Genomic DNA, 19941 nt, shown 5'->3' on the forward strand with positions numbered 1-19941 from the left:
TGTAGCGTTAGCAGTGTTAGCATTAACACTCCTCAGTGGGGTGTTCCACAAAGCCGGTTTTATCACAAAACCGGGTAAGTTAACCCAGCGTTTGCGGTAAGTAGGTTTTCCGTTCCAAAATGGTATTTAAGTTACTATAGAAACATATGCTCTGAATCAAACCTGGTTGGAGCTGGTTTTGGGCAGGTTAAGTTTGGCATGGCATGCCCTTTTGATGAGAGGCCTGTTGACATCGGAGCGCAAATAATTTGTGCAATCCACCGAGAGAGATTGATAAGACCACGGCTCGACATCTTGTCTTATCCTGATGACTTTTTGCTGGAGCGATATCGTTTGAATCGTGTGAATCTTTAATATATTTAAATAGCCTTCTACAGCCCTACTGTACATTGCCAATATTACCAATCGTGGACCTGGCCTCAGTTGACTGCAAACTATTTGCATAGCTCTCCATTTTTTTGCAACGGATAGTTTTTTGTACAGTGTTGGAGATACTGAGCATATAGGAAAAGCTATGGTCTATCAGTGCGTAAATTCTGTCTTGCGCTTGGTGCGCGACTTCATCCGCTTTCCTGGCCACAAACCCACGAGGGTCATTAAAATGGGGTTTCACCAACTCGCAGGTCAGCATTATATAGATAGATAGATAGATAGATAGATAGATACTTTATTGATCCCCAGGGGAAATTCAAGTTGATATGTTGTTGACTTGTCATCTGGGTGTATATTTCAGAATTTCCGAATGTCATTGGGTGCATTGATGGCACACAAGTGCCCATAAAGGCCCAGCCATAAATGAGGCAGATTATGTGAACAGTATAAATGTTCAGGTAGGTATACGCAGCCTATATTGGCCATTTCCAATATCTTCATGATGGTTTATTAATCGCTGTCAATCTTAATTTTTTTATCATTACTAGATGATATGTGATGCTTCCTACTTGATCACTAATGTGGAGGCAAAATGGCCTGGTTCGGTCCACGATGCCAGGATGTATTGAATCCAATTTGAGCTATAAATTTCAACAGGGTGCGTTGCATTATGATCAGATCATAGACCTACTGTAATATAATTGTTGTGCTTGTGCAAGATAGCTCAAAGTTTGTATTTGGTCGCAATTCGATGGGTCTCCTAGGGGATCGAGGGTATCCATGCCTCCCGACGCTCATCACCCCGTACCCTAATCCCGCTTCTGGACCACAGACAACATTTAACCTGGCACACAGCAGAACCCGCGTTAAGATTGAAAATACATTTGGGATAAGTCCAGATTCCAATGCCTACGTGGATTAAGAGTTTGTCCGGAACGGGCATGTGATGTAATTGTTGCATGCACCGTCCTTCACAATATAGCCATTCTGTGCAAAGAGATGCCTCCCCCCTTTGATCCACAAATGGATTTAAGGGCTGGACAAAGATGCGAGACCACATTTGTAGAAATCATTTCAATTATTTTTTTATTTTTAAAACCCACCAAACACTGTTTTCATTCATCGTTTGTATTCTTTAACTGCTGAGGGAGGAAAAAGAATATAATTAGTACCATGAATCGCAATACCCTGTCCACTTTGAGGACCCGTTTACACAAAGGGAAGATGCAGATATTTTCCTGCGGTTTGGCCTCTCATTTACACGAAAACCTTGTTTTTATCACAGAAAACGATTATTTCTAAAAATTCTGGCCAAAGTGGAGATTTCTGATAACGCTGGTTATGTGTTGTCGTGTCAACTGGGAGAAACGGGGTTTTAGGTTCTCAAACGTCACATTATACACCAGAAAATGCTTAACGTCATGTGAGCGCCTTATGTTTACAGTTTGTTTGGCTACTGATCATGGATGCTATTATGGTGGTACTTATTTTTACGTTTGTGCAAACGCTTTTGGCCTGTTTGCATTTGCAAATACAGTTTAAACGAGAAATGGGAAGTGATTTGTTGCTGTTGCGATTTCTTCGGGATTCTGATTGGCTAATGTGGGATTGAGCTTCTCCTTACACTGCCACCGACAGGTTTTGCATGCGCTTGACGGCATTATACAAGGGGAAACTTCTCTGAAAACTGACAGGTGTGCACAATGTTGTTTTCGAAAACGGAGAGGGTGAAATGTCAGTTTATGAAAATAGCCGGCCATGTATAAACGTAGCCTGAATTTCTGCCCATTAACCTCCTTTTTTACCTCTATCAGCACTCAGCAGGTTCATATAGACAATCTCCATATCGGCCTTAGCGATTTATCGCTGGAGATGAATGCGGTATAATTCTTTCATTGTCATCTGAAATAGAGGGAAATGTTGTAACATTCAAGCGACATATGCTTGCCCAATAAAGTGAGTAGGCCTATGTCTTACGTGCTCATATTGCGAACTTGAATGTAGAGAGACCGGCTTCCTCGACCACAGTCTGTTAAGAGACAAGTGGGTTTGTGAACACTGATTAGTTTAGTTTAATCACCATAAATGAATGACTTGGAACTGGCAAGAAAAAGGTACCTCCATCCTTTCAGGTGACCCATCCACGGGCGGAACAGGATTTTCATCGGCCTCCTATGCTACAAAGAACAATATTGGCTGAGTAGGCTGAGAGGCGCTTACAACAGAAATTAAAAAATAGGCCTAATGGACTTACATCAACTGGAGGATGTTCGGCCGTAGCTGGCTCCAGGTACCCCCTTCATGCCAAGGTGTCCTGTATTGATGCCAATAGCCAGCTCCTCAACCAGGGTGAAGATAATTGGAGGGCCAGATCCAGCCTGCCGACTGTCGGCCCTCTTACGATTGGATTAAAAAAAAGTGGCTATTTAAATGCAGGAGTGACAAATATGTTATCACAATTTAAATGCTGGACTGACAAATATGTAGGGCAATACGATGGTGGGAAAAGCTTACCAGTTTGTATGATGTTTTTATATTTCATCTTGACTTGATCAGATGATCGCTTGGCGCCCATCGGAGTACATCTTTGTAGAATAACAGGTTATGTGGTAGGAACGTTAAGAAAGCTTAACTGAGATATTAATAGATTCATAGTTCAAATATTTAGGATTGTGCTTTTGTCATGAAACCTACGCATTTACGCGGTCAGCAATCCACTGCCAGGCTTTATTTCTCTGAATGGCAGAGGCTTTAGTGTTACTTTTCTTCATTATAACTGTTTTTTCCTTATCGTAACTGGATTGGATAGCGCTGCTTTGAATTCTAGCAGAGCACCACAAACACGTCTACATGGCTCCGCAACCGGAAGTCAACTTGGATAGCGCTGCTTTGGGTACTGATTTGGGTAGCGCAGTCTGTCCTGTACGGGTAAAGGGAGGGTAAGCAATGCTGGATGACATCATGTTTGTTTATGTGTCCAAGCAGATGCTTTTGTCCAGAGTAACTTATATTTATTTGAACCAAAGACCAAACAAAACACAGCAGAGAGGTAGCTCACAGCTCCCCTCAGTGCTCTCCTAGAACGTCCAGACAGTGTGTAGTTTGGGGGACAGGCTGCCCCACTTTGTTTGTTTCTAGTTCATGATGCTAGGGGCTGTGTACCTACGAGGATCATTAAAGTGTAGTTTCACCAACTGCCAGGTCATCATCACTTATTTTAAGTTTTCCAAATTTGCACCGAAAATGTCTTTCAATTTCAATTAATGGGCCTTGGCTATTTCAGGCTATTTCAGATTACATCATCGGCTCTATGGATGGGATGGAAGTGCCCATTAAAGCATCATCCATAAACGAGGCAGATTATGTCAATAGGTTTCCACAGCATACTGTACATGTCCAAGTAGGTCTAATGGATAGGCTATACCAGTTAGTTCAATCAACCCCATGTTAGTTAACCTGGAGTTGTGCGGGTTCATGGCGAACTTACAAAGACATCATCTATTGAGAGTCGAAACCATGAGTGAAAATGGCGAAACTGCATCTTTCAGAGGCGGAGTAGCAATTTCTACCCGAGGCTTATGAGAAGAAGAGAGGGGTAAAAATAAAACACTGTTAGAAATTTCTTGTAATTTTACAGGAAATTCCTGGCTAATAATTGCTGTAAATTTACTGTAAACAGTATACAGGACTGTAAAATAACTACAACAATGTACTGTACTTAATACAACATCTCTACTGTAATTAATTACAATACAATCATGTAAATTTACTGGAACTTGCCAGGACATAATACTGTAAATAATACAGCAAAATTTTATATTTACGGCAACTCTGTAGCCAGGAATTTCGTGTAATTTTAGGGATTTCCTGTAATTTCACAGGACAGAATATTGTAAATATTACAATTAAATGTTGTAACTCGGATAAATGTGCTCTTTTAGACTTCTGCAGAGATAAACAAAACAAGTGGCATTTCTGTTTTTTTTTTATATTTTGGATTTTCTCTTTTAATTTAAAGCCCTATGCAGGTCTGGTTATTCCTTCGCTGTTTCTGGGTTTTCGCCAGATTTGGGAGAAGAAAACGGAGTACACATTGCACAATCATTCAACATTATTTATTTTTTGAACAACAATCTTTACCATGTTAAATTCACTGTCCCTGTATGTAAGATTATTTTAGTAACACATGGCTGAAACTAGCCTGGTAAAATTATAACATTGCAATACAAAAATAGAAGCTGATAGAGACATGTCCCATGCCCACTAATGTCCCCTACCCACCAATTCAAAATCCAGCAGCACAAACAGGTTAAATGAGACATCTACACGAGCAGTAAAGGCAGGATTCTTTAAGTGACTCATTTAGGAATTCCTCTGCGGGCTTGACTGTCCAGACCAGGTCCGGTCTCTGTGGTCAGGCAGAACTCATTCTTTGAAGCATTCGCCCCTTAATTGGGACACAGCTTGTGTGTATGTATGTATGAGGGTGTGATGAAGGAACACTGTGCCAGCTGTCCCATTTTTGGGATGTGTGTGAGAGAGAGTGGGATTGAGAGTGTGTGTGAGAGTATGTCCATGTATAGATGTGTATTTTTGTGTACATGTGTGTGTGTTGAAGTAAACAGTGGTGGGTGGATTAGCAGCCTCTCTCTCACGTCTGCAATCTGAGTGAGTGAGTGAGTGAGTGAGTGTGTGTGTGTGTGTGTGTGTGTGTGTGTGTGTGTGTGCACAAATTTGTATGTATAAATGAGTGCGTCCATTTGCGTATACTTGTTTATTTGTTTACACATGCTAGCTTGTTTGTGCATGTGTCGCTTGTAAATGGTGGCGGGGTGGATTAGCAGGCTGGCTCACGTCTGTGTCGCGCACCTGCAATCTCCTGATGTTTAACCCCGTAGTCCATCGGTGTGTTGCACAGTGATTACACTGCGTCCTCGAGGGACATCGATTGTCCTGCTCCTGCCGGGCTGGATCCCCCCCCACACACACACACACACACACACACAATGCTGACGAATGAACTCGTGGCCCTGCCAAGTCCAATTAGTCGTCAGAGGCGCATCGACGCGGCCCTTCCGCTCTGCTTGCTGGGAGAGGAGAGGCAAGAAAAACAAACTTTTAATCAAATTTGGCTCGGGAGCCCCCCAGGGTAGGCTTGGGGTTTTTATTCAGAATTTTCCTCCTCTCTTCTCCTTTCTCTTCTCCTCCGTCTGCCTTTGTGCATCTCTTTTTCGAGGGCTGTCGTGGGAACGATTTCCCCCCTCTCGTATTGATTAAGGTCAAGGCGTGACCTGCTTTACAGCTAAGTGACAGCTCACAGTGAGTAGTGGATCTCATAATCAGCTGTGGAGAGGGATTCTTGAACCTTCTGCCCATGTGCTAAATGCCTGACAAGATGGTCAAGGTGTCCAGTACACTGGATATCAGTTTAATAAAATCCCTTTAATTCTCTGTTTATTTAGATGGCTGGGGCTAACAACTCCAGACAAATTAAATGACGTGTTTGCGGTATTGAGCCGCAGTGTAATGCAGGATTTAATGCAGTGTTTTTGGCTAATTGAGAGAATAGAGTGGAGGTCTGTCGCACAGCGGGCAGGCTGCAGTGCTCCCTACCCCTCTCCTCCGTCTCCTGTAAGTTAGCCTGACCTGCCGATCGATCATCCTCTTGATCGATCATCGATCATCCTGCTTAAGATCCTGTAAAATAGCTTTTGTGTTTCTCTGGAACATGGGACACTCTGTTCCATCTTGAAAAAAAAACAAAAAACAAGAGCTGCCACACACTCCCCAGCTGAACAACACCCCCCCCCCCCCCCTCTCGTTCAACCCAAGGTCGAGATAAACAACCTCACCTCCCAACCCCCCATCCCCTTCTCCTGCTTAGATTATCCTAATGCAGACATTAAAAGCCCAGGAATTCAATTAAATTTGTGTCTTTTGCCACAGAGGGAATAAAGGCAGGAGAAGCGGGAGAGGGGAGAGAAGCCAGAGGACACAGGGAGACGCTATCGCTACTGCAGCAGGGCTTAATAAGGCGCCCAAAGGCCTGCGCCATGGGATCGGCGTCTGCTAAAAAGGGCATCAGCACGATAAGCATCAAAGGAGAGTTTTACAGGAAGTATAATCGCTCCAAGATGATAGGGGCCATCTGAGAGGGGGGCATGTGTGTGGCGCCCAAGCAGGACTGGGCAGGGTGAGGCTGGGCTGTGTTAGGCTAGGCAGTGGAGTCCCCCTCCTCTTCCTCCTCCTCTAAATCTTAAACAAGCATCTCTAAAACTCAAGGTCACTCTGCTTTCCTTCTCTCTCTCTCTCTCTCTCTCTCTCTATCTGTATTTCTCTCTCTCTCCTTTTCTCTCTCTCTCTATCTCTCACATTTTCTTTTGACCTCTACCTCTCTCTTCATTTCTTCCTACCACTCTATCTCTGTGTGTTTGTCTCTGGGTCTATCTCTCAGGGCTGCTGAGAGTTGATGACGAGTGCTCTGCCAATCACCAGCATTTGACCCGATCGATTGATCAAGTCGTGTTTCAATATGCCAGACGTCATGGCAACAACAGTCAAGTCAAGTCAAGTCAACTTTATTTATATAGCGCATTTCATACAATGTGCTTCACATAAACTCAGGAATAGCTAATAAAAGCATAGAAGGGCAGTAGTAAAAGAATAGTTTCAAAATTAAAGAATTAAAAACATAAAACACACAAAGGCAATAGTTTAATAAAAGTGTTCAAAAAGCAATTAAAACATAGAATGATTACACTAGTCAAGCACCCAATGAACAGCAGCACTCTATGGAGAGAAATGACTGAGACAGAACTGGACTGTGTGCTTCGTGCAGTTATTTTCTGCAATCACTCGCTCAGGTTATGATGCCGCCTGGGAGTTTTCTGTGTGGTGTATCATAAACTGAGGCAATATATCTTTGTGTAAACAAATGTCCAATGTGTATTTCTGAATAATTGCTTTGATCTAATTCATCACAACCAGATTTTTTTTATTAAAATAATTGTCTGCAAGAATGTTATATTCGCTGCATAGTGGACAACCTCGAGATTTTAAATTAAATCTGCCTGTAATGGCTTTTCCATTGGTTTGCCGAATTTCTGGTATTGTGCTTTAAATGGAACAGACTGCTTTATTTGGCTGTCAATGCAAAGACACTCAAAGACTCTCTAAACAGAACATTGCTATTCAGAAACGGTCCAAAGTTAGAAGTCAGATTTTGGATGATGTCATCCGCAAAAGGCCGCAAAGGAATTTTCCACCCTCAGAATCAATAAGGCAGACAGAGAAATCCTCCCAAAAACAGACAGATTAGATTTCCCTCCTCTGCTGTGCGATTTGTTTCCGCGTCACACATTTGCAAGTTTTATCAGGCTCCGACGAAAAGAACAAATCACCTCAGTATCGGCTGAGGAGCCTCTGCGATTGCCCACTTTTCACCGTGGTGCCAAAAAACCTGGGAAGTGCCAATGTCTCATGACTAATGTCCCATTAACACAGGTGGCTCGGAACCCCCCCCCCCCTTCCTCCCCCTCCTCCTCACTGGTTTTGATTTATTCTCAGGGCCGCCAGTGTTGAGCAAACTCCTCTCTGACAGTCAGACAGCATCTGGCGGGGGTGGGGTAAGGGTGAGATAGAGAGAAAGAGAGAGAGAGAGAGCGAAAGTGAGAGAAGAGGAGAGAGAGAGAGATTCGCCAGAGATGCTGCTATTGTGCCCCTTTGACTTCGCCGTGACTTTGAGAAAGCGTGGGAATTATTCATGTGCTCCTGCGACATCTCCGAGTCGGAGGGAACAGAACTGCACTTAGAGTTCTGAGTTCAGAGCGAAGTTTGGCTTCTGTGCAGTCTGGCTACTTTCTAAAGAGGCTAACTGAGTTCCGGCAGAAAGTACACACCTATCAAAATGATTGAAGGAGGGAGGGAAAGAAAGGGAGAGAGTGAAGGGAGAGAAAGAAAGGCGGAGAGATGTGATTATTAACTGTATGGCTTCCTGACAGGTTCCAATCCCAGGGAGACCTGTTAAGTCCAACCTTTCTCTTTTATTTATTTCTTTGTTTATTTCTTTTACTTCTTTTATGTTTTATGCAACCAGCCTTCTCTCCCTCTCTCCATCTCTCTCTCTTTCTCTCTCTCTCTCTCTCTCTCTCTTTCTTTGGCCATTTGCTTAATTGCACTCTTTGCGGAAATGAAGCCTTAATGTGGCTCAGGGCTAAGTGCTGTGGGTCTGAGGAAGTGTGAGAGAGCGAGAGGCTAACCTGCCAGTGCAAATGGCCCACACGCTGCCCCACACAATGGCCACGGCACGTCACGCCACGCCAAACTGATGCTGGAGCCAGTGCCTGTGGCCGGTGATGGAGCATGTGTGTTTGTAAGTGTGGGGCGCTTATTACGCTGTTTATTGTGAAGCGTGGGTGTTTAGGAGGGAGGGATGGCGAACTGTGCTCCATCAGCAGGCGATTACGAGAGCAGCGGACTTCGCTAGCAACGCGGCGCTCGTTTGGAGCCGGGCTACGAGGCGCGCTGGGGTACCCTGTGGTGGGTGCGTTGTCCTGGTGATGGCAGCCATTAGCTGTGCGGGTCCATGGACATCCATCAGCCGGTGAACTCCACAGCATCAGTGTCCATTAATAGCCCCTTTGCCCATGCTGGGGTGCCCCTGTGCTAGCGTAGCTGAGCAACTGGGGCTTGACCTTTGACCCCGAGTGCCAGGGCGAGCGCTCAAGCACAAGCTCTCTGCAGGTCACCCCCCCCCCCCCCTCTTCATCTTTAATATAGGTGGGGATGGTGGGCAGACAGCCACCTGCAGAGCCGTAAACTCCCCCGCAAGATTGATACCCTCATGAAGAGCATTTGCATAATGTTAGATCATTAAAAGGCAATTATCCTACCCCTGTGTGTGTGTTATGTGTGTGTGTGCAGCAGTGGTTGGTGGTTTAAAGACTCGTCTAATTCAAAAGTTTGGGGTAAACCACAGAGGTATCATCTCACATGCGCGCGCACACACACACACACACACACACACACACACACACACACACACACACATATCACAACAGGTGTGCATGAAACACAAAGAGCATGTGCTTCAAAAAGGGGCCTCACAAAGGCTTCTCCACTGATGCTAGTTCAGTAGCAGCAGGGTACAGTCCCTCTCTTCCTCTCTCTCTTTCTCTCTCTCTCTCTTTCTCTCTCTCTCTCTCTCTTGCCTCCATCACAGGAAAGATGTTGGCAGAAAAGAGCTTGAGGAGATGCTTTATAATAACATAGCTAAATGGACAGGCATAAGAGAGGCAGTGAGAAGATATGTGGTAGCTGGACCAGACGCTCTGCCTCTGAAACACTCTGCTCCTCCACTACTCACAGCACTGGACACAGAGGCTCTCGGGGCACATGTGTGTGTTTTGCTTTAAGGCATGCATGCGCACACACACACACACACACACACACACACACACACACACACACACACTCACACACACACACACTCACGCACGCACGCACACACACAAACAAGCACTCACATAAACAAACACACACACACACACACACACACAAACACAGTGAAATGCAGTCCAGATAGTAATGAGTGCTATAATTCATTCTTTCTCTATTCAGGTTGGTTGTGTGTGGTAGATTGTGTGCAGGTGCAGTACCTTGTGTCATTTTGATGTATAGGGATGTGGTGTGTGTGTGTGTTTGTGTGTGTCTGTCTGTCTGTGCATGCATGTATATTTTAGACACAAGTGTAGGTGTGTGTCGGGGGGTGTAAGTTTGTGTAACATGTGGGTGTGTATACTTACTGCGTGTGTGTCTTTATCTGTGTGTTGTGTGTATGTACTTGCATGTTTGTCCATGAGAGATAGTGAGTGTGTGTGTGTGTGTGTGTGTGTGTGTGTATGTGCTTGCATGTTTGTCCATGAGAGATAGTGTGTGTATTTAGGGACTTGCGCAGTTTTCTCCAGTTTCATGGCCATGTTGTTTGTCATTGCTGTTTCTTCATTATTTTAGCCCCACCACATCACCACACACACACACCACCACAACACACCGCACACACACCACCACACCACACACTAGGGCTGTCAATCTTCTTCCTTAACCCAATTAGAATTTTATTCATTATTATTTTTAATAATCAAATTCAATTACAATATTTATTGCTCAAATTTTGCCTATTATTAATATTTACGATGCATCTCTATACACTGTATAAACGGGCTTATGCATTGCCAATGCCACTATAAACGCATGGTTGACTTGTTATATTGAACAAAAGCTTTAGTCTACCAACGATATCTGTGCAACTTGAGTGGTTTCAATTTCCAGACGCGCACACACACTGAATGAACTCCCATACCAATACCACTTTATTGAATGCCTCTATGTTTGATGACGGCAAATTAGCAAGTATTTCCTGATTGGGGAAAAGTTTGCTTTCTTTTTTTCTATCGGCCTGCGATTCCATGAACCAGAGAAGTGACAAAAGCACCGGACATAGCCTAGAGGAGGGAGGCAAAACCTACTGTAATTCTTGCCTGCTTTAGCTGCACGGTCCCTCGTCCTCGGACTGTTTACCTACATAGCTTGTCAGGGTGTAGCGTTATCAGATGTGCACTCAGGTCAGAAGTGGTCAGGAGTGGTGATCTCCGTGGGTGCATCGCTTCTGCTATATTTAGATTGTGCATAAGACGTGACAAAAACATTTCATTTTTTACATATTTGCTAGCCTGGGTGCCATTCCCGCCCACAACATTTGAGGTCGGGAAGTGCAGTCTGGCATTGCTCCATTGTGGAGCAAGTATGCTCGCCCTAGATTGGGCGGACCAATCAAATCGGTCTTTACGATGATGGACAGGTGAGCAACAGTGCCTGGTCTATCACGTCATCTGAGCACGCTTAGATTAGGCTTATGTTTGAAACAAAAACACTGTGGCTAGAAGGATACATGGCTTTTAAGACCCCATATGGAAAATGCATATTATTTAATGAGGTTTTATCACTGAAAACGCTGTTGCATTGCGACATGTTCCCTCGTTTGTTTGAAATCTCTGATTGACCACCTGTTCGAGGGATTTGCGACAGCCTTTTCCAGCTGTTTAACATGTTTGTAGCATATCAGTGTTCAACAGAATTATTTTTTTAAAAATGGAGGGGATATAGGCGGATATATCAGTTTTTTCCTACATATCTCTTAGATTTCGCTAATGAGTGTTGTAGTGTAGGCTAGGAGTGTTGTAGGCTAGGAGTTTTTAACTTTTTTAAAATATTTATTCGATTTATATTCAACTTTAGAAATTCGTTCCAACAGCCCTACCACACACACACCACCACACCACCACCACACCACCACCACACCACACTGCACCACACCACACCACACACCACCACAACACACCACACACACCACCACAACACACCCCACACACCACGCCACACACTACACCACACCCTACCACACCACATACTACACCACACACCACACCACACCACCCCACATACACACACCACCCCACACACACACACCACACCACATATATACAACACACACCACACCACATACTACACCACACACCACTACAACACACCGCACACACACCACCACACCACACACCACCACACCACACACTACACACCACACTACACCACACACCACACCACACTACACACACTACCACACTACACCACACCACCACACTACACCACACACTACCACACACACTACCACACTACACCATACACTACCACACCACACCACCAGACACTACACCACACCACACCACACCACCACACACTACACCACACCACATCACCACACCACACACACTACCACACAACACTATACCACACCACCACACTACACCACACCACCCACTACCACACCACATTACACCACACCACCACACCAGACCACAAACTACCACACCATACACTACACCACACCACACACTACCACAATACACCACACCACACTACACCACACCACACTACACCACACCACACACCACACACTACCACACCACACCACACCACAAACTACACCACACCACCACACTACACCACATCACACACTACCACACCACACCACACCACACTACTACACCACACACACCACCACACTACACCACACCACACTACCACACCACACACCACACCACACACACTACTACACCACACTACACCACACCACACTACACCACACCACACCACACCACCCCACTACACCACACCACACACTACCACACCACACCACACACTACCACACCACGCCATGTTCCCTCTCCTCTCCGCGGTGCTACACTGGTCAGGGTCTCACTGCATTAGATCCACGATCCGCCCTAATGGACTGGCAATTAGGAGGCTGCTGATTTGAATTGCAGGCACTCGAGCGCGGCTCTTAAGTTAATTTGCCTTTAGTTAATACACCGCCACATACTGCACGAGGTGAATAAGTGAGTCACGCTAAAGAGAAGCAGTAGCAGCGACCATCGCCACCCCACCCTCACAGGAGCTACGCTGTGATCACATCAGCATCGCCACCCCACCCTCACAGGAGCTACGCTGTGATCACATCAGCATCGCCACCCCACCCTCACAGGAGCTACGCTGTGATCAAATCAGCTCAGCCAGCCACTCTCAAAATACGGCCCTAATTACTGTACATGACGCTAGACAGAGATAGAGCGGTGTGTGTGTGTGTGTGTGTGTGTGTGTGTGTGTGTGTGTGTGTGTGTGTGTGTTACATCTGTTAAAGTGTGTACATGAGGTTTCTGGCCATGCTTCCCATTAAACATAATGTCAATCAGCTCACAGTGGAAGAGTGTGACTCTAATGAACACCGCTCTTTTCCATGGCCTGTGTGTGTGTGTGTTTGTGTCAATCAGATCACAGCTGGGTCGTGCCTTTAATGAACACTGCTCTTTTCCACGGCCATGCATCAACCACGTTGTTGTTGTTGACTTTGCTTCTGGTGGTTTGTGCAGTGTGTGTGTGCAATTTGTGTGTGTGCACATTTGAGTGTGTGTGTTTGTTCAGTCGTGTGTGTATGTAGTCGGGTGTGTAGGGGGAGTGCAGCTATGCTATATGTTTAGATGGATGGCGTAGGGGGAGGGGAGAACTGAAACAATCTCTGCAAAGTGACAAGTCCATAATTATACATTCATCACCCCCCCCCCCCATCCCAGAGTTCCCTGTCACTCTGTTTGATCACACACTGCCCCTCCCCCCCTCCCTGTCAAACCCCTCTTCCTGGGTGGGTGTTGGAGTGCTTGTGCTGCCCCCTGGTGGTGAAATGGTTTGCCCTGGATCAATCTGACCATGGGATGATTCTCTGACCCCCCCCCTGTCCTAGATTGGTGCTTTGATCCCAGTATGTCTGTCAGTTGGGATGTTGTGTTTTGCTGTTCACTCATTGGCTCAGTGTCCAGAGAGTGTGTACCAGTTATGTTTTAATGCCTCTTTGACATGCCAGGCCTCTGTCTGTGTGTGTGTGTGTGTGTCACGAGTTCAGCAACAATCATGAATACACCCAAACACGAAAGTAAAGGAATTTGAGTTGTAGGAAACATCAGAGACCTTCAACACAGACTTCCATCAACACAGACAGACACCACTTTTTAACACCACGTTTTAACACCATGTTTTAACACCATGTTTCTCATCAACACAGACCCCATGTTTTAACTGGATCTGGTTCAGAATCGGTTCAGATTGGGTTCAGCTCCGGCCCACTTCTGGCCCTGATCTGTCCCATAGTGTGCTGTTGCCATGTTGGTGCTGGACGACGGCTTGGCTGGGTCCCTGGCCCTGGCCTCCAGCCCCTCTGCGATCGACCCGGAGCCGCAAGCCCCCTGGCACCGTCCACTTCATCCTAATTAGAATTAATAATTGAAAATAGGAAATCGATGGGTGCAAATTAAGTTCTGCGCGACTGGCCTTTATTGGGTTGACATTGTCTCTCGCCACAGTTGTCGCCGGCAAGGGTTGACCTCATGTTATGCGTTATGCATGCACATACGCTCACACACAGACACACACACACACACACACACACACATACACATTCATTAACCTATACTCATTCATGGGTGCTTATATATGCCAGTACACTCAAATACACACACACACACACACACACACACTCCTTTCAGAGGCCTTGCCGGAGTGCTTGTGACCTTCCTTGTCAGTTGGCACCAGTACGCACGGTCACACGTGTCCCGTTGTTTGGCACATCAGCAGAGTGCAGCAGAGTCCGCTTGTTATTTGTTGTCTTCCTTGTTTTCTCCTGAAGAAGAGTCAATTATTAACTGAGCTCGGCGCCGTGGCCGTGTAGCAATCTGCTGATGGGGCCGCTTCTGACTTTTGTCGAATAAGCTATCGGCTTTTTCCCTTAGCTGGGTCAAGTCTTACCTCGCCATTATTCAAGGAGCTCCTAATGACCTATCCTCTTCTGCATCCTCCCGCAACTTCAAATGCTGGCTGCGCTTCTGTCGGAGCCCCTGATCGCAGCCCCTGACCGCAGCCACCGCGCGGCCATCACTCCTGCCCCTGCTTCTCTTGGACGCCTCGTTGTGTCTCGGAGTGCCAGGTTAAACCCCGAGCTTTGCACTGTGGATTCTCCCGCTGTTTCTGGTCAAGGCCCGCTATCGATCGGCAGCTTCGCTGACCGCCTAAGTGCAATCCAAAGACGCGGCCGAGACCGGGGCGAGGGCGCCAAGTAAACAGCCCGACTGGACATTACTGCTCGTTAAGTCTGCGGGGTGGGAGCGGTTCTTAATTGGGCTGGCCGTGCAGCCCCCTCCTGCTGGCCTGGTTACTCTGTTTGCTGTGAAGAAGGAGAGGGAGAACGGCGCACTTTTCTCTGAGTTGAGGCAAAGTCCTCCTGGCTCTCCACATGCACACACACACACACACACACACACACACACACACACACAAATACATGCTTGCTGTGTGCTGTACAAAGCTGTATTTTGTTGGCATGGACTGTAAAGCAGTTTTCTGTGTGTGTGTGTTAGGTAAGGCTCCCGAGAGAGGGCCCAACTCCTCGCTGGCATGTTGAAGCACGGCCCCATGCTGCTGTAACTCCCCGGGGGGGTTGGGTAGAGGGGTTCTCTGGAGGCCTTACCGGGGAGATGAATTAGGACGGGGCGGCAGCGCGCCCCTCGGAGACAAACTGAGGCACGCACATGTTCGCCACTCTCTGGCTTTTCTGCTCCGTGTTACCACTCAGCAGTATTCGCTCCTCCTGACTATTGGCAGCTTCTCCTGTATATTTAGAAAAGCATCCATCAGGGCCCTCCTCTCTCTTTCCTTCTCTCATCCCTGTCTTTCTCTCATCCCTTTCTTTCTTTAATTTCTTCTCTTTTTCCCCTCCTCAGCTACATGATGTATCCATGATGCTGTTTTCTTTTTTTCTTCCCTTGCTTCCTTTCTCACCTTCTCTCTCTCTCTTCCTCCCTCTCTCTCTACCTCTCAATTTCTCCTTCTCACTCTCTCTCCCTCCCTCCCTCTCTCCCTCTGTCTCTGCGCAGGGGCTAATAAATTAGGGGCTGATAAGTGTCAGGGGCCCCAGAGGGCATGAGCACAGGGGTCCCGTCTGCAAGGCTATCGGCAGCTTTTTACAGCCGTGCGTTTAACCGAGCCAAGAGGCATTCATCACCCACTCGGAGTTTACCCAGTAATCATTACTTTCCGAGCAAGTCTCTTGTGCACACACACACACACACACACACACACACACCCCTCTTCTCAACACTATTAGTCTGTGACAAACACACGGACACACACACACACCTCTTCTCAACACTATTAGTCTGTGACAAACACACACGCAAACACACACACACACACATCTCCTCTTACCACTATTAGTCTGTGACAGTGCACGGGTGAAACCTGATGAATGCACACGTCACTGAGGAAGGCATTTGTCATCCACTAATGGAATTCCAACTGTCCATACTTGTTTTTATTGGTGTACGATTTGACGTAAAGTCAATCCAACATCACCGGTGAACGATGAGAGAGAGGAAAAGTACTCTTTTAGCAATATCCCTCATTGTATGTACGTGTGGACTCCAAATTTCTATTTCCATGTTTCAACACCCCCCCCACACACACACACACCCACACACACACACACACACACTGGAAGATCAGAGCTCTTATGAGGCCGATTTCCATGCGCTCATAGAAGGTTCGGCACAGTAAGTCAAAGAGAAACATGAATGTGTGATGAAGTTTCCATGTCTGGCACGGGGCTGCACACACACCCTTCATCTGCAGGCAGGATGTTACATAGAGGTTACACTTCCGCGCTCGCTGCTAAAGACAGGCAGCTTAGGCAGCTAATCAGTACTCCTCACACTTTCTCCTTTTCATACATCTAGTTTGGAATCATGCAGGGGATTGTTCAGCTCCCTTGCTTAAAACCAACGCTCTTCAGAGCTCAGCGAACTGAACAAGACTTTTTCCCACCCTTACAACAGCAGGCTGAAGAACTCTAGGTTCTAACCCTACCGTTGTAAGCTCTGTCTAACCCCAAGCACCAGCTCTAGAACTCTAGGTTCTAACTCAAAACGCAGGCTTTAGAACTCAAGGTTCTAACTCCAGACACAGTCTCTAGTGGCTCATTTACATTAATGACCGGGGCTGGCCCTAAGCCAGGCTTAAACACCTAGCCTCTGTGATATGTTTCTATAAGGAGTTGTAACATTGGGTCCATTAGCTAAGAATGTTAGAAGATTCTTAAGAGTGCTTAATTGAGCATACTGGTATGTCCAATTAATTACAAAATTAATAATAATTAATAACAACAAAGATGCAGTATCCTTAATTTTTTCAAAGTTTTGTTTTTCTTTACAAATATAAGCAAAGTCACTTCTGTTGCAAAGCAACTCTAACCAAATGCTACCTGTCTGTTCTTAAATTTCTCCAGTTTTATTGTTGCGTCGTATTCCATTCCAAAAGTCTGCAGTTCAGCTCCGATTCGGCCCTGCCCTACTCCAGGGCTGACCTGAGGCCGTCTGGGCCATGCCCCCGGTCCTGCCTCAAGCATGGAAGCAGAAGAAGTCCGAGGCTTTAAGTGCCTTAAGGTCGGACACAGTTCTCTATGAGGATAGAACGTCATTCAAAGAGGATAAAATCCCTGCAGACTAGGAAAGGGCTATATCGTATTGTAATTGCTATACTGCTAGAATTTCTTTCCTTGATAAGAATGTTTCATATCGTGCATAAGGGATTTAGTTAATGACATGGTTATGTAATGCACATAAGGTGCAGGAGGTTGTCAGCTCACATGCAGAGTGAAAACAAAGATGACTGAATGAAGAGTTCAGACAACTGTAGACAAGGAAACGGGTTTTAGTGCTGATGATGGTCAGGATAACATGTTGTGTGGCGTGGCTTTCATGTGTTTGCGTGACTTTAATGACATATCGTCAAATATCATGACATATTGTGATCTAGCTTTACGTCTGCATTGCCCATGTCCACTTTTGAAGACCGAAGGGACACCGTCCACTACACACAGCCTAAAAGATGCGTCTCACAGGTCCTTATGCAACTTCCAAGGGACTGGAGACCATGGACGAAGCCCTGATCCATATTACTGCAGTGAGGGAAAATAGGCTGGCTGTGGATCTGTGCACAGAATGAAGGAACTGAGCTGGAGAGAGGGCTCTCTGCTGACAAACCCAAGCCAGCCTAAAAGATGACGCATGTGATTTTGTTTCTTTTACTGCCTGGCTCGAGTGTCTAACTGCTACTTAGCCTAATGTTTCTCTTTGGACTGAGATTTGGGTGTAAAAACAACTTAGAGCCACAACTCATCTTTCAAGTGCTATAAGTGCACACACCCTGGAGCACTAAAGGTGTTTCTCCTTTTCTTCCTGTACTGCAGTCCACTTTATGTTGTTATTTATGTGTTTATCGAGTGTGTGTGGATGGACTTTTATCTTTAACTGACATATTAGTAAATTCAATGTGTTTAGCTTCAAATTGAGGGGAACTTTCAGGAAATCAGCAAATGGAATTAGTCACTTCAGTACTACTGTGAGTCTTGTGACTGTGACTAATGTATCACCACATATTTAGAAGCAACTACCCTGGCATTAGCCAAATAATAAAAGACATTGTGGGATTTAACTTTAGTTTGTCTTGTCTAGCAGAGGCTGTCTATCATTGAGCCATTTAGAGGCCTCATTGCACATCGTCCTCAAGTCCTCATTCAGTCAGGTTCTCTTAGTGTCTGAGGCCTTTTGGGTTAATCTATGAAGACGATCCCTGTAGGCGATCCCTGTGGACGATCCCTGCCAAATATTTTGTGGAAATGTGCACATTTTCAGATCAAAGTTTTTCACAGAATTTTGCTGAGGTGCAAACTGCAGTCATAAAGCATCATGGAGACAGGTGCTCTAAATTTCAGATTTGATTCAGTGAGTTGCATTCTGTATATGCAGTGACACCCCCCCCCCCTTTTCTGTCTTTTCACTCTGACAACTCTATAAAACGTCAGAATCCCAGCGGTAGCTGACGGCTTTCAGGGGAAGGATTTTGCTTCCTGCGACAGATAGGCCAGTGTGTACTTACTGTACGCTTTGTTAGCACTTCAGACGCGGCTCACACACACGCACACACACACACACACAGGCACACGCTTTGGGAGCACTTCAGACGCGGCTCGCGTCACAGGATCTAGGAGCGTCGCGGAGCTCTCCTGAATGCGGTGTCTGGATGCCCTTCACGGGGATCGCCCCTCTCTCTGCATCTGATGTGATTAGCGTGTTACAGAGCGCCGCTGAGCGCGCCCTGCGTTCGGCTCTCCTCCAGTCCAGTACACAATCCCACGCGCAGCGTGCGACTTAGCTCATGAGTTAGCCACCAGTCTGAGGAGTTTTTGATCACACACACACATACACATACACACACACACATATACACACACACACAAATGCACACAAGCACTCAAACGTGCAGTAAGTTGAGATATAGGCACTCTACATACACACAATCACCACCCTGTTCTCATGCGCACATCCGCCATCTCTGTGCATACAGTTCACATTCAGACATTTTATCTCAGACACACTCACGCACACACACACACACACGTTTACATGAAACATGTCCTTTACATATCGCCACAAGCTCCTCATTAGCCCTGTACACTTACAAACTCCCACATCAACATCCAGCCTCACACAGACATAATCCCTCCACATAGCTCCTTCTTTATCACTCAAACACACACACACACTCACACACACTCATAGGCACACACACAGGCACACACACACACACACACACACACACACACACACACACAGCACTAGGCCTGTACACAGCCCCTGATTAACCAGTTGGAGAGCAGACATAGCTGTAATAGCTGAGGATGGCTGTGCAGGTCTCCATGCTTCTCCAGCTTGGAGCAGATGTTCATCCCACACACACAGCTCTCCACAGGAGGGGGGTCATCCTCCTCTTCTTCGTCCTCATCCTCCTCTTCCTCCTTTCCCTCCCCTCAAATCCACCACACACCACCACCCAATCAGGGCTGGTGTGTGGGTG

The 19941-nt window shown here is 46.1% G+C and overlaps 1 protein-coding gene and 1 long non-coding RNA gene across 2 annotated transcripts in view; both read left to right on the plus strand.

Moving 5' to 3' along the window:
• LOC121724036 overlaps positions 1-1894 on the plus strand; it is a 7069-nt gene extending 5175 nt beyond the window's left edge. The window contains exon 3 of the long non-coding RNA XR_006035110.1: positions 1575-1894. This is a non-coding gene — a long non-coding RNA (uncharacterized LOC121724036). The remainder of the gene's footprint in view (positions 1-1574) is intronic.
• Positions 1-19941, plus strand: part of megf11 (multiple EGF-like-domains 11) — a 188667-nt gene that overhangs the window by 87188 nt on the left and 81538 nt on the right. The window lies entirely within an intron of this gene.

This window comes from Alosa sapidissima, chromosome 11 (assembly GCF_018492685.1).
Source record: "Alosa sapidissima isolate fAloSap1 chromosome 11, fAloSap1.pri, whole genome shotgun sequence".
In the NCBI taxonomy this organism is placed as follows: domain Eukaryota; kingdom Metazoa; phylum Chordata; class Actinopteri; order Clupeiformes; family Clupeidae; genus Alosa; species Alosa sapidissima.